Source organism: Haemaphysalis longicornis, unplaced genomic scaffold (genome assembly GCF_048455015.1).
Source record: "Haemaphysalis longicornis isolate Haplotype H1 unplaced genomic scaffold, Haemaphysalis longicornis Haplotype H1 scaffold_5, whole genome shotgun sequence".
In the NCBI taxonomy this organism is placed as follows: Eukaryota; Metazoa; Arthropoda; class Arachnida; order Ixodida; family Ixodidae; genus Haemaphysalis; species Haemaphysalis longicornis.
In genome coordinates this window covers 151,544,194-151,571,675 of record NW_027526385.1, presented here as the reverse complement: position 1 = coordinate 151,571,675, position 27,482 = coordinate 151,544,194, and the positions used below count along the sequence as shown (strand labels likewise).

The 27,482-nt window shown below is 44.8% G+C and overlaps 1 protein-coding gene and 1 long non-coding RNA gene across 2 annotated transcripts in view; both read left to right on the top strand.

Moving 5' to 3' along the window:
- LOC144138747 (putative cytochrome P450 301a1, mitochondrial) overlaps nucleotides 1-27,482 on the top strand; it is a 114,811-nt gene that overhangs the window by 56,551 nt on the left and 30,778 nt on the right. The window lies entirely within an intron of this gene.
- Nucleotides 11,708-22,634, top strand: LOC144138746 (uncharacterized). Its single transcript, XR_013315958.1, has 3 exons — nucleotides 11,708-12,311; nucleotides 18,168-18,437; nucleotides 21,322-22,634. It is a non-coding gene; the product is annotated as an uncharacterized LOC144138746 (long non-coding RNA).

Genomic DNA, 27,482 nt, shown 5'->3' with positions numbered 1-27,482 from the left:
CCTTGAACCGGTACAACCTGAAACATGACGATGGACTGTTTTTCTGTTAGCTTCGTCGTCTCCCCTTGTGCACCATCGTTAGGATCTGCACATAACAGACCAGTTCAGAAATATGAATTGGCTTTGCCTAACACGTAAATAATGGATTGCGAAGATTATCAATGCACAAATAATAATCAACTATCGTAACAAGGTGAGGCGGGACATCTGAAGATGACTTTTTTAGTCGTTTACTCAAAAATATCTGCATCATTAATACATACCCAGGAGGTAGCCCGAGGTGGCGGTAACTAAATTATCTTCAAATAGACGAAACCCTTTGTTGTAATATATGACAGTCCCGTACTCTGCGCTGTTATATACTAAAAATGCACCAATAAGCCCTTCAGCACACTCATCTCATATGGTATTTATTTTATCTCATTTTACTGCCTGGTTGGTTGACCTGCCGGCGCCTGATGTCCAACATCCTAACCAAAGGCTCATTCTTGTGTGACTGCTTACTTTGACGTATAGGAAAACATCGATATTAAGAAAAAAGAAAATATTTGACGTCTCAGGCCGTTTTGCGTGCGGGACCGAACTGTGCGCTCTCACCTGATTTGGACGACACGTCGAACTTCTCCCGTTCCAGGACTTCGGATCCTCCCAAGGCGTGCCCGACGATTCTAAGCGTGCTGGCCGCTGCGGGCAAGTATAAAGTGCTTTGTATTAAAGAAAAATTTACGCGGTACCGACATAGATCTGAATTTCGAATTCACAGAGATGTAAGGCTGCCGGTTAGTTATGAGTATAACCCGACCTTGGCAGACGTGGTTTCTTTGAATTTCACCTGTCACACACATGGAAGAACCAATGTGAAAGTGGGAACTCGGCTGGCGAATGACTGTAAAATAATATGTCAGTTTTCGACATGCTCACTTGCTAAACTAAATCACATCGTGCCGCATTTTGTTGTTCTAAAAACGCTGTTTTACCTTTTTGAGCCAGGGTACCCGATGAGATCGCTCATGACTAAGGGTTCATGCATTTGTGTTTCCTAAACTGACAAACTCGAGATATTTTATGTTCACCACCATATGTACATTTTGCGCCCTCGTGCTCAACATTACCGTGTGGGTGCATAGCAAGACTTCGCATTTCCACAATACAAAGGAAATTCTTAGTTTCTTTTGCGTTCTGATGAAAAACTTGTACAAAATAAGTCATAAAATATAAGATAACGTTTTTTTCTCCATTTTTTTATCACCCTCCTGTTTTCACTGGGGTCCAGTTTTTATTTTCTGCTGCATCTGTTTTTGTTGACGTTACAAGACTGTGCACAGTACCGCATACGATAGCCCACAATTAGGGCATTGCGGCGAAACGTACGCTTTAATGAAACAGTTTAAGGGTGCTCGTCCTAATAGTTTTTAATAGTTCTCGCCCAGCCGGTACAATGTCCCTACTATAAAAGCTGGTTCCGAATTTCTCCGCGCATTTTTTCCTCCATGTGGCTGCGAACGTTGGTTATCGCACAAGGGCTGGAAGCCCCAGTTGGTCGGAACACAGTTTGCGTTTGCACAGAGGGCGTTTGGCGAGTATTGGGCCGCATCAGTTGGCAAAGATAAAAAGCAGTGGTCTTATCTAGACGGAAAGATCAACGCAGTGTCTCATTTCAAAGAGTTTATTACGTTTTCACTGAAATAGTTTTCAATAAACTAAACTTGTTTACTTATACCCTATAAAACGTAGAATGTGGAATTTGAACTGTCATTCTCGTACTTCGTACTTCGTTGACAACTATCTTGCAAAAAATCCGTTTCCTTCTGGAGGTGTAGCTTGTTTTTCTTTGAACTGGTAACACTCTTTATTCGCAAATTCTGATAGAGCAATGGCATTTTCTCACCCCGATTTCCCCATAAACAGTGCTTCAAGGAATAAATAAGCGAACGAATTTTTTTATTGAACAGAAGATTGATTGATTGATTGTAGGGTTTAACGCGCCGACGCAACGAAGGCGATGAGGCGCGCCGTAGTGGAGGGCTCCGGATTAATTTTGACCGCCTGGGGATCTTTAACGTGCGCCGAAATCTCGTACACACGGGCGTTTTTGCTTTTCGCCTCCATCAGAAAAGCGGCCGCCGCGGCCGGGAATCGAACCCGCGACCTCGTGCTCAGCAGCGCAACGCCTTAGCCACTGAGCCACCGCGGCGGGTTATTGAACAGAAGAGGTACAAGGATTTTGGTGGAGGGTTTAGCGTTAGCACGAATTTTTCTGGTGTACTAAATCAACGGTATGTCTTGTGGCTACAAGAATGAGGTAAACGTTATGAACTAAGCTTTCTTGAAATTCTTGTGCTGCGATAGAAACATCGCAGCCAACGTGGTCGGAACAAAAAAAGTCCGCCAAACTTTAGAAAAGACGACCTAAAATCAACCGAGTAACTGAATCCGAACGCACTCTTCGCACGCACAAGAACTTATGAGCCCTAATCGTCCTCATTTCTCATAAGCTACGGCCAGTGGCCCTCCGTACACGCAAACATATGTCTTCCAGTCCCATGGTGTTCAGAGGCAGGTTAATTAGAATGACAAGATGTCCCCGCGCAAAACCTCACACTTATTACAAGAGGTATTTTTGAAGAGAGCACTTTAAGATGAACTTTGTTCTATGCAACTATCAACTCACCCGGCACTTATTAGCGCTCTAGATTTACAAAGATCAGCGAAATGTAATAGTATAACAAAAGTCTACAAGTGAAAAATACGGCTCTTATCAACTGAAACAAAAAAGGCTTACTGTGAAGAGCAGACAAGCAGAGCAGCGCTGAGAGGATACTTAGAGATGTCATGTTGAGCGAAAGCTATGATTCCCGCACCGGTACGCATCTGCTTAAGTACAAGAAGTACAACGGTTCTTGCAATTTCGTCAACAACAGCAGTAAAGCTGGGCCGCAAGCTGCCGAAGCTGCCGTCCGTGACAGGGCCTCCCGTATGGCGGCGGCGCCCATCAGTCACGGGTGTGCGCTGACCCCCGTAACTGAACAACCAGGAACGGATTTCGTCGAGCGATGAACCCAAAACCCGCACATTTCCTTTCGCGTTCGTTGACAGTTCATTTTTGTGTGTGCAACATCCTGCAAGCGCGGAACACCTTTATCTCATTTCTTAGGAAACGCGAAAGGGTATGAAGGATCGCTGCGAAATAAAATGTTTACAGAAAATTTTTTCTTTGTTCCCTATCTGGCTTATTCACTGGTAGATCATTTGAAGGATGCAGAGAGATAATCTACGCAATATAAATTCTACCTTTAAAGCAAGCCGTGGTTAGGCTTGCGGTAACTGTGATTGTGGACGTTTTCTCTTGCACATAGCATCCTTTGAAAGGCTGAATTTCTTGGAAGAATTCGTATTATCCAACGGCGTGCGTACAGTAAGCTCAATGGAATAGCGGACACCTATTATATCTTCCGTTTGGTTTCGGTGTCATTAGAACCACCTCGTATTGGCAAGCCACATCCACCGGGCCTGATATTCCTATGCACGCATTGTTACCTGAAGCCAAAAATACACAATTAACGAGTCCTCAAAGGTGCGCTTCTGTGAATCTGAAGGTTTGTAGTAAACACTTGTGATTGCCTGATAATAATTTTTATTGAAATAGAAAGATTTTTAAGCATCTTATGGACCTCCCGAAATTGTAGGAAACTTCGACATTTTGTCGTCGCGTAAACGTCGAAATTAAAATTTGAGGACAGTGGAGAAGATTCCACATTAATTTATACATGCGATCCCATTGGGGTCCGACACCGACCCTGAGGCACTCCTTCCTCCATGCCTCAACAAGCACAATTGCAAGAGTGGGACACGGGCACTAACTACGTAATTCATCTGCTTTCTATATGTAAGGTGGCGCTACTTTGAACTTGCGATTATGACTTCCACACTCATAGCTCTTAATATTTTAGGTTGAATATTTTCTACCTCTTGTAACCTGGTCTTATTTTTGCAGTAACGACAAGGTTTTATTGGTGGCAATCGCGGCCGCTTTTCCCTTAGAGGATAAAAGTAAAAGCGCCGTGAGTGTTTTACATTTCGGTGCACGTTCCCCAGGTGGTCCAAATTAATCCGGAGACCTGCGCCTCATCACCTGAGCAGCGTCGACGCGTACAACGTCATAATCAATGAATTTGTACCGACACAGACAGAGACTGTATGAAAGATTTACAGGCGGCTTTACAATAGTTTCTTGTTGTATTTACTCTGAGTTTGACCAAAATGGGTGTTAGTGACAACACGGTGCGGTTGAAGCGTTCAATGGCACCAAAATGGGTGTTAGTTACAACACGGGATGGTTGAAGCGTTCAATGGCGCAAACGTTGTGTGTTGTTGCACGGAATCAATTATGCAGCATACGCCAGGTTTCTTCTTTGCGCAGTAAAAAAAAATGTACCCTGTTTACTTGTTTCTATATGCGGCAATTGACCCCGGTTCTTTTGTTGTATTTCTGACCTCTCATTGCTTGCCAAAAAATAACGCAACGGCATGAAGCTGGAGTCGGTATACTTCTTCAATGGGAACTTTTATGTTTCACTAGGCTAAACCTTAGGGGCCTCATGATTAAAGGGACTGCATTCGAAGGTCGGCAGAGAATATATCCCCATTGATAATGCCAATGACTATAGGCAATGCCACCTGGAAACAATTTTGCAAAACAAGTGCCGTGAAAATCGGAAGACTAATGCATCTTGCAGATCGTGGTTTAAGATTTTTTTTACTATTACGAACAGGTTAGGACATATTGCGATGTACGGTAAAATAACCATGCTCAGGCAACGTTCACGAAAGGAAGAACGGGTCTCCTCCCTCACCCTTTTGACCGAAATTGTTTTGTTACGGTGTGTTACGTAGCTTGGATACAGGTTAACTGTGTCAGCGTATGATAGATACATTTTTTTTTTTCATTTCAACATTCAAATGGCCGCTTGATTTAAATTGTTACATTTGCTGTCCTCATGTTTGAACCGTTTTGTTAGCACCGTCTTCGCCGCGGAACCCCGAAAAGAAACTCACTGTACACCACCAGCACATACTGATAACAAAAGTGTTCGCTCATACGCGCGATAAAACTCGGAAATAAATCCGGAGCACGCCACTGGCCCTTACTCGTAACGTAGATTCTCCCTGATTCGCGCCCTGCGGGCCGCTGCATGTTTGAGAATTTCAGAAAAAAAGTAATCGGGCTTACACTTTTCGGTTAAAGGAACCATCTTCTGATGAAGATGAAATTCACATAAATGGTGCGTGCAATTTTGAGCGATCGAGGAACGAACAGCGCGTCACTTCCCGGCGCACAAACTTCCGGTGCTTTACGCCGCATGGGAATGTGTGTTATTTGCCCTTGGCATTAATCTTAATTATTACAATACGACACAAAATCCGGTATTGTAGCCCTTTTGTTATTTGATTCGTAATCCACAGGAATTTCTACAATAAATACCCCAAAACAGCTTATCCTGCAGCTGAAGAATTCTCCAACGCCCGGGCGGCGATTTCTACGTGAAGCAGACAAAACGCCCCCAGCGGTGACCGGAATCTCGCAAGAACACCCTAATGTTGCCCGTCGGTTGCCCGCTGATTGCGGTATTTTAGCGCACTTTTTAGCGCACTCGTGCGCATATTCCCATTCTGCTCCGCGACTCAATCTTCTTCAGCTTAAACGCCGCAGTGAACTGGCGTCGACTGCCGCAACTCATCTCGGAACGGACACGTACAGAAATGTACGCACGAACAGACAATAGACCAGTAAAAGACGAAAACTAGAGAAAAGCGAAAAGCAAATAAAGGCGTGATAGTGCGAGAGAGCAGTCCGACACAAATTGCGATGGCGACGAAATTTCCTTGCACATTGTTGCCAGACAACAATTTACATTCTGCCAATGACCGCTATATGAGACGAGGGGTGACTTCTGTGCAGATTTTGGAAGAAGACTCGACCTATATACCAGTTTATACGGTACTTAGAGGGCCAGGTTGTATCACTGTGGTATATACGGAACAATTTTGGGGTTCGTCCATTGGTCCTAGCTCGCCCGCGGTCATGGTATTTGGCCATTGCATTCACGCGGCATCACACTCCCAAGCCGAGGTTTCGAAAAGATAGGCGCTTATCTTTCGATTAAGCCTTCCAGCCAAACGCAAAGAGTATACTGGAACAAGAATTTCATATAGGCAGAACCGTTCCAAACTCCTGGAGCCGTGGACACTGGCCATACATGTCCCCATTATTTAGCGTTAAAAAGGCACAGGTACGCTTGACGCGAAATCTATGGAATTAACCGGATATTCCCACGTTGAATTGCGATGGTGTTGTAGCACCCTGAGTCCCGATGACTCATCTGCCGCATAATCTACGGGCTTCTATTTCTCCCTGTGTTCATCCTGGTAAATTATAAGTCCGTGAGATCTGGTTTTTAATAGCGCTAGTAATGAGCCCTATCAAGTTCATACGCTAATAATAACGTTACTAACACGCTAAGCGAACTTCGTTTCAGTAATTACGCCAAAGAAACGGAAATAGGGGACGCTAATCCACAAGGCCCAAAATAGCTCGCTCCCGACTTTAAAGATGATTCCATTAACAAAGTAGTAATAGCTACACCGGCGCAATTGCGAGGACCACGCTTGGCATTAACAGCGCGCCAAGTTGAGGCTGCTCACGTTGAAAAAGCACGGCTTGTGTGAAAATCTACATGCAGCGTCTTCTGGAATCGAGTTTCATAATGATCTTCGTTGAGCAAAGTAGATAACCCCGCCATTTCTTTTATAGAACTCCGGCCAGGCTATAGCCTTCTTTCAAAGCTCCGCCCTCTAAAAGCGGAGCTGGGCGGCTTTATGTTTTAGGGTGCAGTCCTTTGTCGGCCGTTTCTGGCCTGAGCTGCATTGTCGGCGTAACCGAGTGAACGATGGCAAGACCGACGGGGGAAAGAAAATCCGAACGGTGAAAAAAAGCAAAGGAGGAGAGCGGCGCCAACATATTCTGAAGACAACTGCGGTTTTTGCCGCCGAAATTGATATTGCGGTTTTTACTTGCGGTTTTTACCGCCAACTGTCATATTGTCTCATCATGCCCTCTGTCATATTGTTTCGTATTGCCCAAGTTGGCCATTTGTTTTGGTTACCTCCCCAGGTAGCTCGTACAAACGTGTCTCCAATTTTGGTAAAAATCCCGCATCCACTAAAAGGGTTGCCGTCGATTAGTGCTCCCTTCGCAAGAAAAAAAGAAATGACGGAAGCTCCCATGAACGCGTAAGACTTGAAGGTAGCGAAGCTGTGCGCAACGTTCACGACCACATGACGGTCTGAGTCCACGATTGCAGCCGATTTGCTTCTTCTTCGCTGCCGCTACTACCTCTACTATATCATTGTTACTATAACTGTCTTTCGCTTGAGGCGTCCCCACTCCGCAGTTTTCCTCAAGCTTTGTTTCCAAGCTTTCCCAAAAACCCGGGGCCACATAACACCACGTGGTTACCAACGTTACTTCATCTATGTACAAAATGCGAGAAAAAACAGACTATCGGATTTCAAGCCTAGACTAAAAACAGGAATAAAGACATATACATTCAGGTAAGAATAAATAGTCTGAATATGCCGTTTATTACTATAATTCGCCAATCAATATTTGAATTGTACGCGTCCCGGTAACTGTTGCACGTTTCTGTGCCAAATGGTGGACTTTACCGCGACTGCCCCTTCCCCCTTCTCCCCGTGTTCTTGATCCGCGACACTCACACAGCACACACTTCTAAACTATTAAAACATCGCGGTACAGACGAGAGAATGAAGAGGACACAGAGGACCACCTCTGTCATATTCCTTGACTCGTCTCTACCGCGCTGTTTTAATATGTTTCCCTGCTGAACCAACCAACTCGCCCACATTTAGCATTTGAAAAACAAGCTGTTGTATTCTCACTGAGACTCAGGAACACCCACCTGCACACACTTTGTCTCCCTCACCTTCGGCCATACAAGCGTGCACTTCTTCCGCCTTTATTATTTCGAGATCCAAAGAGCCCCGTGTGGCCTCAATTAATCAGAAGACTACTACTCACCTCATACCACATGGGTACATTTAAATCGTAAAAGCAGTGTTCAATCCTATAACCTCAAAGAAAAAAAAACTGATTTCTGTGTAATGAGTGTGCCAGAAAATATATTCTCTTACTCGTACATTGTTCAAAAAATCAGCGTTTCCCAGGTCATTATTCCGGCATTGCCCCCTCTGCACTATTTCTAGTGCGTACGTCCTCTCTTGGTTGGTTTTACTTTCTTCAAAACCTAAAAATTTCAGTCGGCCAGAACGCAATCCGTTTACACAAAACGAGCTTTGACCAAGCGAAAAGTCGAGGCTGATGCGAATTACGACCCAACCTGCGGGATCGAGTCTCGTCAACGGTTGTGGCACGACTATTTCAGTGTCTGCACCCGAAATAGCTAGTGGTCGTAAAAAAAAGCATGGGATTCACTTATCAGCTACACCGAAAATGGCTTGAAGTGGTTCTAAAATGGCCATGTGTAGGCTAGAGGGCTTCGGAAAATTTGGAACACAGAGGTCACATGTTCAGTGATATCGTACCCACAAGTGTCGTATACCTATGCTTTCTAAGGCATACATCCAAATGCACGAACGTCGTCACTGACGTCAAACATGAAAATTTCTTTAGCAAAAAAAAAAGCTAGTTCCACGAAGAGCATGGAGTTGCGGGAAAAAAATTACTGCAGCTTGCACTAGAGGTGCAAAGCTGGAGAACCAGCAGAGCTGGGGCTGGACCTAGCTTCGCCCCACACACACTAAACTTTTTAACACCCTTAAAGGTGCTAAAAGGGTGCACTCAACATTTTGCACCCTGTTTGCACCTTTTAAGGACTAAAACATTGCTCCGGCACCCAATCATGAGGGTGCCACATATTAAGGGGTGTAAATCTTAACATTTTTACACCCTTTAAGGTGCAAGGAGGGTGTACTGAACATTTTGCACCCTTTTTGCACCTTTCAAGCACCCAAATATTGCTCGGGCACCCCACCTCGAGGGTGCCGAAATTCAGGGGTGTAATCAACAGTTTCATAGGGTGCTACGACCGTTACAGGGGTGCTAAAAAGTATTTCTTCTCGATTGGGGTGTTACCACGGCACCTTATCGTTAGGGTGCCTAAAAGAACGGTGTGTGATGCAAGCATGCAAAATTGCACAAAAACAGGCTGAATGTTTAAAGCGCACATTGCACTATTTCACCGCCCGTTGAGAGAATAAATATGAACTCTCCACATAGACCAGGGGAAAGGCTCTAAAATTGCTGTTCGTAAATTGAACAAAACGTGCTGAATGTTTAAATTCCACTCTGCACTAATCTACTGCTTCGAGTGTATCACAAGGTTCGTTTCGATGTCTGGGTGCACGGGAAGGAAAGGCTACAAAATGCCTCTTGTAGTCCTATAAATAAAACTTTTACGCGAGGCATCGGTGTCCTCAACGAAATCGAATTTACCTAAGAATTTGTTCCCGTATTATTATGCCCCGGGCAAAAATTCCAACAAGACTTTCTTGTTGGGCTCACAGCACGCCTGTGGGGCCAATACGAAGTTCTGTCGGCACTCTATCGTTCCAATAGCCTAGTCTTCCAACAGGGAGTTTAACCTTGATGGCGTTTGTGTGGCCAATAAGAAGCTCTGTCGGCACTCTATCGTCCCAACAGCGTAGTCTTCCAACAGGGAGTTTAACCGTGATGGCGTTTACCGGCTCGCCAACACGATAAGTCAACGCCAACAGACGCCTCGTTCGTAATCAGCGGCGCGAGCGCGCCATCAGACAGAACCGACAGACGCCCTGAAGGTGGTTTTTAGGGCCTAAACAGCAGCGTCTATGTCTGGCATAGACGCTAGACGTCAACGTTTGTGTTCTGAATTTTCCCTTCAGTAAGTAACAGTCAGACGGACGATAACATAACTATGTGAAGATATGCTTTGGCTCATACCACGGCAAGCGCAATCGTTTGTGGCTGCAGCCTCGGTTGCTCTTCGTCCACAACAAACTGAATCGGCTGTACAGCTTTCTTCGAGGGCGTGTATGCAGGGGTTCTATCTTCCTTTTTTGCGCAGGCCGACGGGGGCGGCCGTGTAAAATCATTTTCGCTCGTCGCTTCCGTAGGGTTGCCACCTTCCTGGTTTTGGACCGGCCCGACCGGTTTTTTAAACAGCGGGCCGGTTGCCGGTCCATATCTAAAACCAGTCGTCATCAGCCGGTTTTTTGGCTTTTGTGCCGTGATTATGCCCGTTTTGGCGTTTTATAAGCGTCAATTCAACAACTAAGACGATAAATACGTGTCGACAAGCATAGGCGTGCGCACAGGGGGGGCAGGTGGGCGGCCGCCCCCCCTAATCATCTGAAGGGGGCGCCAAATTTGCCCCATGCCTGCCTTGCCGATGTAACACATGAAAGTAAAATTTCTGCTCAGAAATATTTTGTGTGTGTTGCAATTCCATCACATTTAAATAAAAATTTTATAACCATCCCTCTTTGCACTGCGTTCGCACCGCAAGGCCTTCAGTGAGAAGAGGTCGGGAGTTGCTCTGGGGGGGGGGGGGGGGGGCGCAGCGGTAAGACTTTGCCCCCCCAAATTGAGAACTCTGCGCACGCCTATGTCGACAAGCTGCGCAAAGACACGCGAGCAGAGAAAATACGCGGGCGAGCGCGCTGCCTCAGATGGAGGGGGACCTAAGGGAAGAACAAAGTAACGAAATTCTACCGCCGCGGTCAGCAATTGCGGTTACTTTTCAGTGAAGCACATGCAGAGCGATTAACCAAGCTCTCAATCACTTTCAGTACAAACGTTATGTTGATTTCTCTCTAAGAAAACACTACAATAAATGGCACTGCATGTTAAAAAACATGGCGTCTTTTTTCAACACAATCCCCCCTCCCGCCCCCCCCCCCCCTTCCCCCCCGGAAGGCCCGTTTTTTTTTTCGGGGAAAGGTTGTAACCCTACGCTGCTGTTCTGCCTACCTGCTTGCTGTACCTATTACGTCGCCGCCACCGCAAATCCCCACTTGTTACAAACTCAGAGGTTTTCGCACTGTTAGCAGTCGTTTTACACGATGGGTTTGATGCGCCTGACATGCCAGGAGTGACATCGCTTGTAGTATTAGAGCGACGTTGCTTGTCTGCAAGACGGTGCCGGTCAAACAAGCGTTATCAACGCCATAATTCTAACGGCACATTCCATTTATTTCGTGGCTGCCTTGGCTTGCGCAGAAAAGGTCGGGTTGACTGCGATAGCTTTGCTTGAGTCAAATAATGGAGCTTTGGCTCAATCGCTTGCAGCGCTAGCAATGCGGCCTCGTCTGCAAGACCGGTGCGTGAGAAACAAGCGTTAGGACAGCCAGAATTTCAAAAATGCAGCATAAACTAGACCATCGTTAAAGGAGGCGATGACTAGACACAAGCAACAATATTCGTTGACAACTTACGTAAGTATAGAGTTGTTTTAGGCGCTTTCAACACGCCCGCCGACATAGCTGTTTGTTAACGCGTCCGTTTACTGTTTTGTAGGTCAATGGTTCGATTCCTCGTCGAACGTGTTTTTTTTTCTTTTTTCTTTTTTTTTTTTTACGTGAGGGTTTCATTAGCTCCTTTTTTAACGACCAGGGTAAGCACCTGTTCCTTGCTTTCTATCACGCCGATATTTACCGCCCTCTTCCTAAACCCAAAGTAGCTCGTTTTCTCGCACGTTCTCTCTTGAGAAGCCCGCCGTGAAAACAAAACCAAAACAAACGTCAAACCTCTTTACAATATCAGTATATATGTCAATTACTTTATGTGTATTCACTTTTTGTGTTTAAAAACCTTAAATTTAAGTTATAAACACATTTCAGACTTTGAAAGCAGAAAGATAATTACCAACATTACAGTAGTAACACAATTTTCGTCAAACATAGAGGTGCTGCATTTGAAGTCTGGCAACTATCTCTCACTTTTGTGTGTGTTTTTTCATGGCGTTTTGTGCCGAGTGGTTGGTGGCGTGATTTTTTAATCTGTTTTATCTATTTCAAGCTTAAATCATAGTTATAGAAGCTTTATGGGTGATGTCTACCCTTCTAACCTACGCGTGTGTTGAACATGGGGACCCCGGAAGAACGATCATCGCCGGATAAAATACTGCGCGTCAAAAGTGGATGACATTGCATCAGAACAAAGCGTGTTCGTGTGTCCGCGAGATGAAGACGACAGTGAAGGAGAATTTTACGTTGGAAACATCGTTTTTGCTCGGGTAAGTACGCATTTTTTATTATTCTGTATTTGGTTGAAATGAGTTCTGGTGTTTATGGGTCAGTAATTCGCTAGACCCCCATCTCGTTTGCTCTGAGAGCCTACGTGAGCTATAGTTGGTGACAGGGTAAGAATGCAGCTCCGCCCACAAGCGTTGTTTGGCCGCTAGCTGACTCTCCGCGGTTAGAAAAAATAGTTCTTTATATTGCAGCTGTTTATACCCATGATTACCAATATGAGCGGCTGACAGTATAACCATCTGATTTTAATGTCGTTTATATATGTTTCATTCCGAAGAATGAATGATTTTCACAGGAAAAAGAAAAAGTCGTCCTCATTGAAGACTGGCTCAGGAGAAAAAAAATTACTCACTAAAACAAAGGTTATTCTTGATAGAAACTATTTCCGGTGTATTTTATGCTTAAATCAAAGCTATCTGTGATTGTTTTACTGTTAGACAACAGAAATAAACATATAAACATCGCGCACATGATTTTTTGGGTCTGAATAGTTCGAATTTCGACCGCTGCACGTCGCTTAGCCGTCGTCTGCTTGGAGAAACATAATCAATGGTCGTCGTTATATTTTGTCGGGCTCGTCGCAGTTCGACTATTTCTTCACTTCGCGTGTGCAATCATTGTCAAGAAACGTAGTCGGTACAATATCTTCCACAGCCATCATCACCGCTAAATCAAGCGTCGTAAACGCAGGGCGGAAGAAAGGGGCGGTTCGTCGCCGCAATGGCTGGATGCAGTGCACGGACTGTGTAAGCCCAGGGTGAAAAGGAAACCAGCGGCGAAAATTCATCGGTGTCTTTCAGAAATCGGCCGCGATATCAACGGGCCACGCATTGTTCTATGCGACTGTTTCGAACGTAGTGACGCACTGCAAACACCTATCGCGGCGACGCACGCAACCGTGGAGGTCGCGATGCCGCATAAGGTGTCCTGCCTTGCGAAATCAGCTGTAGGTGCGAAGAAACAAGCGTTATTTTATTCCGCTTAAACGAGACAACACCGTATGGCGCGAGCAGAGAACTGCGGGATGTGAAACGTTACAAGACTAAGCATTTCTACTTCACGAGACACGCGAGTGGCAAGACGCTCTACGTCAGTTGGTTAGACTGACAGTATACAGTGTCATGCTTTCAATCCAGGCGACCATTTCCGAGGTGTTTCCCGGCGATGTAATAAAAGATCTGCCGGCGTTTCTTTAGTGTCATATCACCACCCCGCAGTTTACAGTGGAATGATAACGCAGAGAACCCCAACTGACGGTGAAAATTGATAGAAAAACACCCTTAAGCACTAGCAGCCGCCTAAAAAAATTACTGTTGCGAGCTTTTATGGAAAAAAACGAATAGTGACCTACAAATGCATCCGTCCGAAGTTCGTTTCCAAGTTGCGCTACATTCAACTTTCATTGGCTTTACACTGATGTGCAGCAGCCTACCGTGAAGATATTTTTATTGTTGATGAGGCTTTTGAAATAGCATACATAAAGAAAATATTCGGTTCAACATGTAGTTGCTTTGCAGCCATTTCATGTCAAGCTTTTGTGGAAGCATTTTAATTTCTGATAATCTTCCCGAAGCCAATAATCTTCCCCTATGTACACCAAACAGTGATGTCGAACACTGACTGCCCCATACGAAACCTGAACGAACAGCTATACAAGTGCACTCAATTCTTTCTGCACCTATTTAGACAACCGCACTCAACAGGCCCAATGATATATGAGTATGAACGTGAGATCTAAGTGAATTATTTAAAAATGTGCCGACATCTCCATGTAAGCATTTCCATTTTATCCACTTCTGCAACCAAGCAGAGCACCAAACTGGAACAGGGAGAAGAAATATTTAATTCTCACTGCCCCTTGTCAACGTGTCATGGGCTACTGCACAAGTATTTTCTATTCTTACCACACTTTCCAGCCAGCAGCAGCAAAGTGGCACCCTGAAAGCCTGACATTGGATCCATTTTGATTTGCTGCACCAGTGTTTTCAATGCCTAATGCAGCTTTAAAGCCAAAAGCAACAGTGTGTACGTGAAAAGCAGAGACTTCACAGCGTGAAGGTGTGGCATGAATTCATTCTAACGTACTACATAAGCATCTTCAACTCTCACCACAACTTCATGGCCAGAAACTACAATGTGTGCGAGAGAAGCCGCGATTTCATAGCCTGAAAGTGTGGCACGAATTTATTCTAACGTACTATGCAAGTGTCTCCAACCCTCACCACAACTTCATGGCTAGAAGCTACAATGTGTGTGTAAAAAGCAGCGACATCACAGCTTGAAGGCCTGGCATAAACACGTTCCAACGTATTTTATTAGAGCTTTCACTTCTTACCATAGCTTTCTAGTCAGAAGGAACAGTTCAACCTTGCAAAGGAGTTACATAGCATCTTGAAGAAGTGACGTAAAATCGTTGCGACCTGCTGAGTAAGTTTTCCAATTTTTACTGCATCTGAACCAGCTGGAAGCAACAGTGCGCACAGAAAGCAGCGACATGACACTCTGGAGGCCTGAAGTTTAACCATTTTGATATGCCGCATCACTGCTTTCTATTATTCTTGCAGCTGTATAACCAGAATCAACAGTGCATGCTTGAAAAGTATGAACATAGCATTCTGAAGGGGTGACATACCTCATTTCTACCTGACACACAAGTATTAGCAATTATTGCTGCAGCTCTTCAACCTGAACCACCTTCAGTCACTGTTTGAAGGCTCTCCACAGTTGCTGGAACAATAAAAACATCTAAAAGTGGGAAGCGGTGTTGAATCTAAATTAAAGTATGCTCCATGATAAGACGCTCAAACATGTCCTCCACTCTGTATAATAACAGTCTATCATGACAGAGACACTGGAAATCTTGATGTCTGCCAATACACTGTAACCCCTTTGTTGAAACTTAAACTGCACAAGCACCAAAATGCGATCATTAAACTACAGCCATCACTATGAAACACAGCTGCAACAGACAAATTTTTATAACTCATAAAGCCCATCACACAAACTGCATGAAAATAAAGGGAAGACAAACTATTGGTAATTCCTACTAAACGCATTCAGCTATTTCAAAACAACTTTAACAGCTCACGACACTTAACGAGAAATTCCACACTGCACACGAAATACGCAGCCTCAGTACATGCATAGTCAGTTTCTCTGATGCCACTTAGTGTAGCGATGGAAGCATACGCACCATAAGCTTAGCAGGCATAATAAAAAGCAGCGCGCGTGTGTATTTTTGGCAATGTATAAAAAACTACGTGGTCATGTTGCGGGGCCACACATTTCCGGCTTCCTTCAACGACGTGGTTCAAATTTCAAAATCCAGCAATCATGCACTTTCGATGTTTATTTAGCCCTCTTATACGTTTCAAAAATGCTACTGATGATTACGACCAACCAATGAGTCAAGAAACGAAACGCAACCACATTTGATTACCTCAACAATACTCGCACTCGTTCATACTTTTGTATGTTCTATAACGTGCCCATTGGCACAAACAGAACGCCATAGGCACCCGTCTCTCGCAGGAAGGCAGGTTCATACCTATTTTCTGAAAGCTACCCAACCCAGTCTCGGATAATTGTGCACGAACGTTTACTTCTTCGCGAGTCCCTGCAATAATGGTTTAATCATACCTGTTTACGCCAGGGGGAAAAAAACGCCACACCGCTGCTCCGTTCGTACCCCGGCAGGCTAAAGCAATGCGCGAATCGGCAAGGAAAGATACCTCACATTGTAAGATTTGGCAATCATCTTAATAACGTGTTCGGCTGTACGAGCGGCCGTATCCGGCCAAAAAACACGCCGCACACATTTGCACGATCCGCGTCGGGCCGGACGGACACCACGTAGGCCTGCGCTCAACATCGGGCGCAGCCTACGCTCACAGCAACAAACGAAAACGCTTGCAACTTGTCACCGCTACTGCCGTAGACGAAAGCAAATCGCATTATTTCTTCACAAAGGTTGCGTTACACCGACACAATTTCCACAATCACACCAGCAACAGATGCAGCTTCGACGCTTTCCCGTTCTCAGATCGAGTTCGTTGACGACGTTCCGAGTACGTAAAGCAGCCCACCAGTGCCGCCACGATTTCCTCGCGTACGTACAAACCACGACGCGGCAAGACACACACGGGACAGGTGACGATAAGCGGCTTCCTGATGCACTAATCACATTCGTAACACAAATCGCCTACAGAGCTGTTGGTTCTCGGCAACCTCGTTGTCGCTCGACAGCACAGCAGCGGTGGGGAAGCGAGCGCGGCCATATTGGAAGTAGTTCTCCTTTCAAACGTACGTCGCAGGCGTCACACAAATGGCGAGATGCCATTGGTTGCGGATGAACACAAAATCCCTTTGATCTTGAAAAGCCGCTGCAGAGTTAAGCTGTCACCAACTATAGTATACTTGTTTGGCGCCCAGTCCACCGTTTCCGCAGAAGTCAGCATCAATTTACGCTGAAGCTAGACCTTGGCTACGATGCTCGCGCTATGGTACACGGCTGCTAATAATTTCACATCACGCAAGGCTCTTTAACACCGGGGCGTTTGTTTATGTGTCTCTCAAACAGTGCCTTTGCGGTTGCAGATCGCAGTCGCAATTTCGCGTGAGTGGCACAACGCTGTGATTAGTCCTCCCTCGTGAATACCCGCGGTATACCAAGAAATAACATGAACAGGAGGTTCCCTGGAAGTGCATGTGAAAACGCGTACACGTGATTCCATGGCTGGCGTCTCGTAGGTGTTGTGAAATCTCTCCCCCCCCCCCCCCCCCCCTTCACGAATTCCGTGCAGTGCGCTTCGCAGCTATTGCGCTCGCGAGACCGGTGACCGTACGCCTCGCGGTCTTCGGGCCGCGATATGTGTGCTGTTCTCGTGAAGCTCGACAACAGCGAAATTGCCGTACTCGCTCGCCAACGCGCCCCGACAGCGTACGCGTCGACCGGGTGCTGACGGAGTTGTGCTGGAAGAAAAGCAGGCAAGAGATGAGGGCGCACGAGGTGTAGTTCAACATGAGAATTTACAAAGTGCAAGGTGGAGAAAATAGTATGCAAGGGCCGGAAACGGTGAGAGAGTTCGGGCCGCGTGCCAGCGAGCGAGTGCGGTAATTTACGTTGCCGAGTTTCACGAGTCCGGCAAGAATATGACGACGCCCGTCTGAGAGTTCATAGAGGTATAGAATTCACATACGTGCAAATTGAAGGTGAAATGCGCGCATGTGGCCTCGCAGGGAGTTAGCATAGTCTCGGGGTAGTGGGGGAGATTTCACAACGCCTACGAGGCGCCTGCCGATTCTGTCAGAGTAGCTCTCGTGAAGTCTGGGGCTTGATATCAGAGGCATATGTATTGTTTAAATTAGTGCAGAAAATTGAGCCAATTCGCAAGTTCTCATTTTCGCAAAACCGCAGGCCATACAGAGACTAACAAAAAAGCTGTAGGCACTCACTCAACTCGATTTATATTGGAGAATTGAACGTGCAGATACAAGTCAGACATTGAAATGGAGGAGCCTCAACTATCACACACCAGTTCCGATTGAAAGCAAGGGATACAGATGAGCTGCTAGCATGCGTTCCATGCAAATTAGCTCAGTAGCTAGCTTTGCATATATCATGCATACCCCACTCACAGTACCTGCGGGTCTAATAAATACATTCTTACTGTGACCTAAATTTCACTTGGGGTGTTCCGGGAATGTTCTTATTAGTGCCTTGGAGGTTACTGTCTTTAAACGATTAAAAATCTACTTGATGTAAGCATTCGTGCTTTGTGTGTGCTCTTCTTGTATTTCAACAAGTGTCAGCACACTCACAGATTATGCACCTGCAGGTGCTGCTGCTGGCTGTCCTGGGTCAGCTGCCTTCCAGTCCAGTTTCAAAGGCTTTGCCAGGGCCTCCCTTGGCCAACCGACACTGCACCTGCTGTACCCAAGTACTGCCTGGCCTTTCGTTGGTGCTCCGTACGCTTTGCCGCCAGGAATGGTCATTCATCCATCATCTGGCCGCTTGGACCACCCGTTCAGAAGTCAGCACATTTGCTCGACACATCGGTCCAGGCACTGCTGCCATATCGGTGCACCCACCGATTATGTATTTTCAGGTTAGTTATTGCATGTTGTGGAACTTGCCATGATGTATACCTGTTAGCAGTGCTGTGGCCTCTGATTATTTGAAACATTTTCATGAAGCAGTGCTGTGCGTATGGAGCGTGTCATTGCTTAGCAGAGATATTGAAGAGAATCTGGGGCTGACGACTAAAGGGCAAGAAGAGAAATTGATCTGACTTTGAAGCAAGTATTCGTATGTAATCAAGCCAAGCAAACATTTAGGATCTTTCGATATGGTTTTAAACTTGCAATACAAACTGGTCTACTTCAGATCATACTGGTAATAATCATACTATACCGAAAAGTACATCCCGCAGTCTGTAGAATTCTGACAGCGCTTTTTTCGCAGTCTCTCATGACAGGCACTAATCTCAATGGTTGGAAGATAGTCGAGGTAGCACCAGTCTTTAAATCAGGAGACGGTACTTCACCATTAAATTTCCCTAACAAGCACCATATGCAAGGTCAGGAAACATTTCATCCACTCTCAGGTCGCTAATTATTTATAAAATCACAATATCACATTCGAGTATCACCACGGTTTTCACAAGGGTTACTTGAGAAACACAACTTTCAGGATTTGTTCACGATCTACATTGATCCATTGACACAGGCTTACAAACTGCGGTAGTTTTTCTCGATTTTTCTAAAGCATTCAATCGCATTGCACACCACAGACTACTTCTCAAACTTCACCCTAATGTCCTCACTTGAGCAAAAGATTTTCATTCTTCTCAAATGCAGTTTACTTCTAATAACTATATACTTCTTTTGCTCGTGCCACTTTGTTGTCCCCCCAGGCAGGTTGCTTGATCTATCTTCCATGTTGCATATCCTCCCATGTAAGTCTATTTGCAGATGATGTTGTAATTTATCACACAATTTCTTTCAACTACTACCGTCAATGCTTTCAGTCTGATCTTAGCACAATTAACTCCTGGTGCTGCAAATGGCTAATGTCGCTTATCTCTAAAACAAAGTGCATGACTTTAACGGTGGCAAGTCTCGGATTGTAAATACTTACTTCATTAACAACAGCCTGATTACCTCTTGAGACAAAGGTGTTTTGGTAGGCCGGTAGGGGAGGGGGGATTGCATGGTGGATTTCAAAAGGTACATCGATTGGGAAAATAAGACGTGTGATTAATATTTTCATTTGCACTCCAAAACTCGCTTTATTTCATATGTTTAACCCACTGCCGTGGCTAGGGTGGTGTGCTGTGGAGGCGAATGTCGGTTAGATACCGCTTGGTGTAGCCGCTTTTCAGATGGAGGCAACACGTAAAGACGCCCGTGTTTGGAGATTTCGATGCGCACAAAAATACCCAGATGGTCAAAATTAATGCGAAGCCTTCCCCTACAGTGCTCCCCATATCCCAAGTGTAGCTTTGGCGTGTTAAACCACCGTTTTTTTTTTCATGTTTTTGGTATAGTACCAGCTGCTGTAGCAGGTGCAACTTAAAGGTAAAATTAAACATAATGTTTCCAAGAGCTAAATATAAAGGCCATATTGAAGTGCGTTTATGGGTCTATCTCATAGCAGTAGTGAAAGGTTATATACTCTGGTGCAGGTTAAGAACGCCAATGGCTCATGTGGTGTAGTCCAGTGTTTGACGGAATGCCGCGTAGGCAGGTAGAAGCATTATTGCAGTGATGAAACGTAGGTCACTGACCAAGTCAAGAAAGCCATTTAACGGTTTGTTGCTTGTTCACGGTGAGCATGTGTCGTGGAAAACGAAGCTATATATTGGGCATTACGCGGCGCAATGAGTTTGCATAGATATGGTGCAGATTGCCATCCATTATGCTGATAATGTTGGGCGTCGTCTGAACAATGAGGGACTCGAGCAGTAATCGAGAAGATAGATTGCACTCAGTTGTCAGTAATTTTGTCTTGTTCCAGTCGACCACGTGTCCCGTCCTCTCACGGTGCTCTGCCAGTGGACTTGTTTTTGCATGGCCCTTGTTCACTTCGTTCCAGTGCTGCATTAATCTTCTGTGCAGATTGCCCGTTTCGCCAATGTACACTGATTTGCATTCAGCGCATGGAATCTAATAAACAATACCCGGAAGCTTGGAGCGTGAGAGGGGGTCTCTCACGCTGACAATGTCAGAACGCAGCTTGCTAGTGGGCACATGCACAATGTATGCACTGCGTGTCTTGAAAATGTGTGCGAGAGTTTCACCGATGTGTGGGACGTAGGTAATTGCTGCACGTTTTGATGCAGTCGTTGTCCTGAATATAATGCCTAAAGCATTATATTCAGAAAGAAGCGAAGAGGGCGTCTAGCAAGAATCCACATTGACATTAGCAGGCAGAAGCGTCCACAAGGCCTGTGTCAAAAGGTGCTGCAATTCTCGTCCTACACATCAATCAAACTTTCGCACGCATTTTCAAGAAACACATTGTGCACATCGTGCAGGTGCCCACTAGCAAGCTATGTTCTGACATTGTCAGCATGAAAGACCCCCTCTCACGCTTCAAGCTTCCAGGTGTTGTTTATGTTTTGAACAAAAAAAGTGCCATTTAAACGTGACACCTCCTTCCTTGCCGATTTCTGATGCCTGATTGTTCAGTTTGTGGGGATACGTTTAGCAGATTGCTCACATGTCTAACCTGTATTTGTGCTTGAGCAGTCAAACGCTGATGTTAGCAGTGAAGTAGGTGAAAATTTTACTTTGATTGTAGTTGTGTGCAGATTACCTACATTGTGTTAATTCGTAGAAAAGCAAAATTGAGGTAACCCTGCTAACTGTTCCGCATTGCAGCATTTTATTATGCGAACGTTAAGGAGTTCAGCTGCTTGTTAAAGGTGAAATAAACAGTGGTACAAAAAGAAGAGCATCTACTAAACAGAAATATCTTCACAATCGCAGGATGCCAATGGCCCGCCTACCAACTTGTGTCCTGCATCGTTTCTGCTGGCTGGAGCGGTTCATGGAGCATTTTCCAGCTTCTCAAAGTTTGTGGTCAAGCGCTCCTCCAAGTGAAAGATGCCGCAGAGGGATCTTTTGTTTTAATGCCACAATTTCACGTGCTCAGCAGCAAATATTTCACCTCTGATATTTCAGATCGTTGGCTGGTGAGCAATAAAACAAAACTGAAATTTTTTTAAAGTAAAATCAAATATTCGTTGTCACCAGTGCATGACCATAGTAAAAGCTATCTAGTCACCAAATTTAGAATTAGACACGAAATGCCAAGAAAAATAGAGAAATAAACTAGACAGCTGGCTACAATAAACCAATTCGTAAAATTCCTCAATGTCTATCAAGTGATGATTCAGGCGGGTTAGTTAAGATGTCAGTGGGTTTACACACCCAACTTGCAGGGAAGCACATGAGCTCCCAATATTAACATGTTTTTAGTGAAGACCGTCTTCCTTCATTAAGCTGCTTTGCACATTGATGCCAGTCTGATAAATGTCCTGAATTTTTGTTATGATCAATCTTTGTATGGGAACCATATATTTTTATATGATGTCGCTGTGTATTTCTGAAACTGTATCTAGTCACTAATTCCAATTTGTCGTGGTCAGGTTTTTTCAACTGATTCGTAGCTTTTTTAACAATTATGGTATATTTTGTGTGCCTAAAGGAATGCCTCATTGCATGTTTAGCCTATGTAGTGTTGAAAGCGGACATTTTGCTTCAAAGTGGAATGTCGGGCTAGCAACAAGGTACTTCGCGTGCTGCTCACTTTCATTCATGCCATTATTTTTTATATTATCATTTAAAATTAAAAGCCAACCAATTTGCTGTCGTTTTAATTTTGTCACCTACTTTATACTTTCTTTTTTTTTCAACTTTGTGTAAGGATTGACTATCCATATTTTTATGATACCAAGGCATTGGACTGGGCTAGCTGGTACATGTTTTAATGGATGAAAAACCATAGGAAAACCCAGGACACAGAAGAGAACGACGGGACAAACTTGTGCCGTCATTCTGTTTTAACTGTTTCCTGTGTTTACCACTGGTTTTTTATGCATTCAAACATTTTTTATGAGTTTGTTGAACAGTGATTAGTGTAGGTGTGTTCAAACAATTGTTGGCTGCGAAAGCTCCCTGTAGCATTTGTATAAGTGCTCTCTGCTTTTTTTTTTTTGAGCCAATACCCCACCACCAGTCTTCATGAGGTGGTCTTTTGTAGAAATAAGTTGAAATAAATATTTGTTTGCATTGCTTTACATGTTTTGAAAGAATTTCTTGTTCATTCTTGTTTCATTCAACCCCGTTTCAGAATCCTGCTTAAGGCATTTCCTCTGTTATTTTTTTTCAGAACCAGGAAGGGTGCTCATCCTCGGTTCTTGCTGAAGCAGCAGTATCCATACTTCACACGTGAGCTCTGAACACACAGTAATTATGGTATGAAACATTCTACCAGTATAAGCCTGCTTTGTAGACGTCATTGTAGATGTCAAAGCTCTTGACAGTGTAGTCCAATGTCTGGTGTAACGGGCAATGTCTACAACTTGTAAAAATTAATTTTGTGGCTATAATGTGTGTGATTATTTTAAAATGCACGTCAACTACTATTTAGAATCGCTGTCTAAATTGGCAGCCATTTTCCTGGTGGATACAGAAAGTGAAAAAGCGCATGTGTAGAGATTTCAGTGCACCTTAAATGTCCCAAATTTGCTAAAGCTAATCCAAAGCCCTCCTTGTGGTGCACTTCATATCCCATGTACAGTTTTGCGTAAAAACAGCTAAAAATTTATGATCAATTTAAACTTATTTTAATGTTTTTAAATGCAAATATTCTCAGTTTAAGCTGCCATATTTAGAGTAAAATATTTTGTAACAATTATATAGCTACCAAAGGTTTACAGAAAAGCTTTTTGCTTTTGGTTGTGCACCTTCTTATCAAAAGAAAAATGTTGTTAAGAAAGGCAGAAGAAACCCAACTATGGAAATTAGCAAACCCTAAAGCTGCGGATAGAATGAATGTTTTGTAGAGAATCTTTTGCTGATTTCAGTTCTAGTCAACTCTAAAAAAGTCTATCGACGTAGAATGCTTACCGTGAGGCACCTCGTAATACTAGCCAAAACTAATGGGCCCTGGCTGTTGGCTTTTCATTTGCAACAGTGACAAATGACCCCACATCCACCGGCAGGGACATAATGCAAGGCACCATGTACAAGCTAGCCTCATGATAAAATAATGTTTTCTGAACAATGGCATTACATTTCAACCATGGGCTTCACCAGGGAACTTGTATGCATTGTTCTGTGATGTTTGCAGTTCTTGTTATTGCTATGTGGGGTCATTTAGTCTAAAGGTATGTTTATAAAACTCCAAATACCACCAAACCTTGCAAGTGCTGTACCATATGAATATTTTTCCGTAAAGCAAAAAGAATAATGCAAACGAAAATAAATGGCTTGGGTACCCAACTTTTATAAGTAGATTATGAGCCGCAGTACGGAGGGAACTATATTATGAGCCGCATTATGGAGGAAACTATACATTTTGCATTTGGTCTTCCTTGATATTGAACCTTCCTGCTCAGCTCAAGAATAAGGCACTAAACATTGCAGGTAGCTACCTTGATTGGAAGTTTGATGCAATACTAAGAAGCCAAGGGTTTTAAGGTTCAAGGAAGTTTTGTGTGGTTGAAGTGTTGCACACCTAATTGCTTTCACTGCACAGCATGGTTAGGCTCTGCTGTGAATCTCGAAGGATGTGTACTGCAGTTCGGCAAAGTGAACATATAATTGGTTTTTTACGAAGTTTTGGGTAATCAACTACCTCTAAAGTTATAACTGTACTGAGATGTGGCTCCTGACTTTTTAAATTGATGTTTTAACAATCGGTGACACAAGTTCAAGGAAATTATCAGCTGATGTTGAGCTTCAATGGAATGTCTCACAGAACCGAGCTTGGAAAGCACGAATGTTTCATACCATAATCGTGTGCGATATTGTGCAATATGTGGTCTCACACCTGCTGCACCTGTGAACCGAGGATGACGCACCCGTTTTGTACCCCTTTAGGTGGGTGCTTTTGCAGAAGATGCTCCTACAGATTGGGGTGCTAAGTAGCACCCTAGGATACTTTTAGGCGGACAAGGGTGTTTATAAAGCACCTGTCTTCTGGGGTGCTTCACAGAGGGTGCTCCTGCGGCGACAAAATCCAAGCACCCTAAAGGGCGTAAAATATTCAGTTTTTAGGGTGCTCCTGCGGCGACAAGCTGAAGCACCCTTTTGGGCGTAAAAATTTTTAGTGTGCATGGACAGCGATTCCCAGGACACAGAGAGCAGCCGGAACTCAGCTGTGCTAAGCCTTTTTGGACGGACGGAAGTGAGGAGTCCGGGCGCTTCTTGCATGTGTTTACTTGTTCACCCTCAAACTCTGCGGGGAACGCCTCGCGTAGAACTTGCATTCCAGCCTTTCAGTTTTCGTAATCGCGAACGAAACTCAACGTTGACAAGTTAATGTAAAACCCCTGCCGATCACACAAGCGATAGCTGTGGCCATTCTCGGCGCTCAGGAATTCGTGCTGGAACCCGCCGTTCTCCCCACCCGTGGATTTGCTGGCTGGACCTTGGAAGTTCTCCATTACTCCCAGTCCGCAGTCGTTTTGCCGGAGATTCCACTCGTACTGCACATCACGAGAGGGTGTTCGGGGTTGGATCGTAGTTGTCTCGTATTTTCTCGAGCTGCGACACAACGGCGTTCGCGCTGTGGTTACTCTTCTTCGTCGGGAGTGAAATGCTTCTTAAGCCGACCCATGATTTTCGGCCGGCGCGCCAAGGCTTCACCGCGCTGAACACGACGACTACAAAGACGGGATGTCCTCACGTGGCGCATTCACACACTCAAGCGTGAACAACGCCAGGCCCTCCTCACGAGGCGCACGCTCACGTGCACTCGGAATTTTGTCTTGGCATTTTATTTCGAACGCCGACGGACCAGGCTCTGTCTCGTGAATTCGATGCCGCGAAAACTAGCGACGCGAGTAGCGATGGGCAGTGCAGAGGTGCTTTCGTGACATTGAAATATGCCGCAGATTTGGGACGTTTTGTGCATCTAAAGCGAGCGCGGTGAGAGCGTATCTGCGTTAGGCAGCATTTGCAGTGGGCCAGTAGGCTGCAGGTTTTTTCTAAACATAACTGGCGGGCGGAGGTGTTTGGTCAATGAGCAAAACTTAGTATAGCACAATTTCTCATCGTCAACGCGCCAAGAAAGAGCTATGCAAGTGACCACCTGCGACGATTTCACAAACGATACTTTTTTCTATAAGTGGGTACACGGGAAAATTTTGATAAGCCCGTCTGTCTGTCGCTCCAATTGGCCGAATAAAATTTGATGGCTTAACGGTGGAACGTATCAGTGGTGGGTTGCTCAGTGCCAAATGGGTGGGTGCCTAGTTACCGTCCAGTAATGACTCACGAGAGATCCGCTTGTGATAGCTGGTGATGGGTCATATGTTGCCTACATGCGGTGACCCCCTATTTGGCCAAATAAGTAACCACCAAAATTTCGCCCACTTTGACAAACGTGGTGTCTATGGGTGCCGCTGAGGCGACTGGAGACGAGGCTAACAAGCTTCCAGCGGTAAAACTTGATATTCTGCAAATAATTACGATCTGTCACCAAGCCGACGTGTTATGTTGCCGCAATCGACCCCGTTGGTGGCGCCCTTCGAGTTCAAGGTGGGTGCCCCAATATCTATATCCCCCTGGAGTGTGGTAAAAATTTATAAAAACGCGAACCCATACTGTTCTGTGGGCATGGTCTTACAGTGCAAGCGTACTTATTGTAAAAAATCGATGCCTTTCAAATACGTGCTTCAAAAAAAATTCTTTACTGGTATTGATTTGCGCTTCTACGCTTCTTTTTCTTTTCACACACACGGCGCTTGTGTTCAAATCAGGTGAATGGTCGTCGCAACAATAAAAGCCCCGTAGTGTTTATTGTCACAGCAACCGCGGGAATAACCGTCAGATTTTCACGGCAGTCGCCTCTGACTGGCCAAACGCGCCAGACAAATATTCCCTAAAAGTCATAGCACTTCACGGACGTTCCCAGGGGGGAGGGAGCGAGAGAGAACGCCCCCCTTAGAATATTTCCGCCATAGCTCCGCCCTTCCCCCTCCCCCCTCCCCCCCCCCCCCGCGCCACCTATCCCCTCTCCTCGCGCACATTCTCAATCACCACTAGAAAAGACATTGATTTCATAGCACTTTGTGGGTCAAAATTGGGATTTAAAACACGCAAGCTTTATTAAAGACGATAGTCTTTCTTGGGCTACTAAAACCCAGAAATTTTGGTCTGTCTGTATGTCTGTCTGTCCGTCTGTCTGTCTGTGACTCGATTCGGCCACCCGGCCAAAGTAAAACAATGCCTGCGCAATAAATAGTCTTATATAGTCACAACTAAATGTGCCCGTCTAATTCCGGTGTAATGTTCATACTTGTCAATATTGTTGAAGAACAACAAGAGATTACGCATATATAAGACAACAAATTAATACAAAAGTGATATTTGCAGCGTTCCTTTATGAAAAAAATCGTACATGTTTGATTTTGGCGAGATTAAATACTTCATCAACTGAAGAAAAAAATATCCCTCCGCCATCCCCTGCTGTCGCCCGCGCCATATAGCTTCAGGCGGCATTTGAAAAAATCAAGTGGCAACAGTTACGAAAGGTTCCACTAGATAGGTTCCACGTTCTGCTTGCAACGCACGTGGACTAGGGAAACGCGGTTCTATAAACGTTGAAGTAGGGCGCGTCCATTCACGCGTGTCTTCGCCGTACGGCAGCGTTGGCATCGAGACACCCGGTTTGGAGCAGTGGAACGCGGAAAATTTAAAATGATTTCAGCAAACTTTTGGTGTCTTTACCTTGGGAGGAGCGCTACACAAGAGCAACAACATGAGAGGTGAGCGGTAAAGTGAAGGGCGGCATTTACTTGGCAAAAGTCGGTAAAGACTATCGTCTTTTGACGACATTTGCAAAGGAGCAGATACGCGGCCATTTTTTTTCTCCGTTTACCCGCGAAAAAGTACCGGTGTGCTTTGGCATCGTGCTC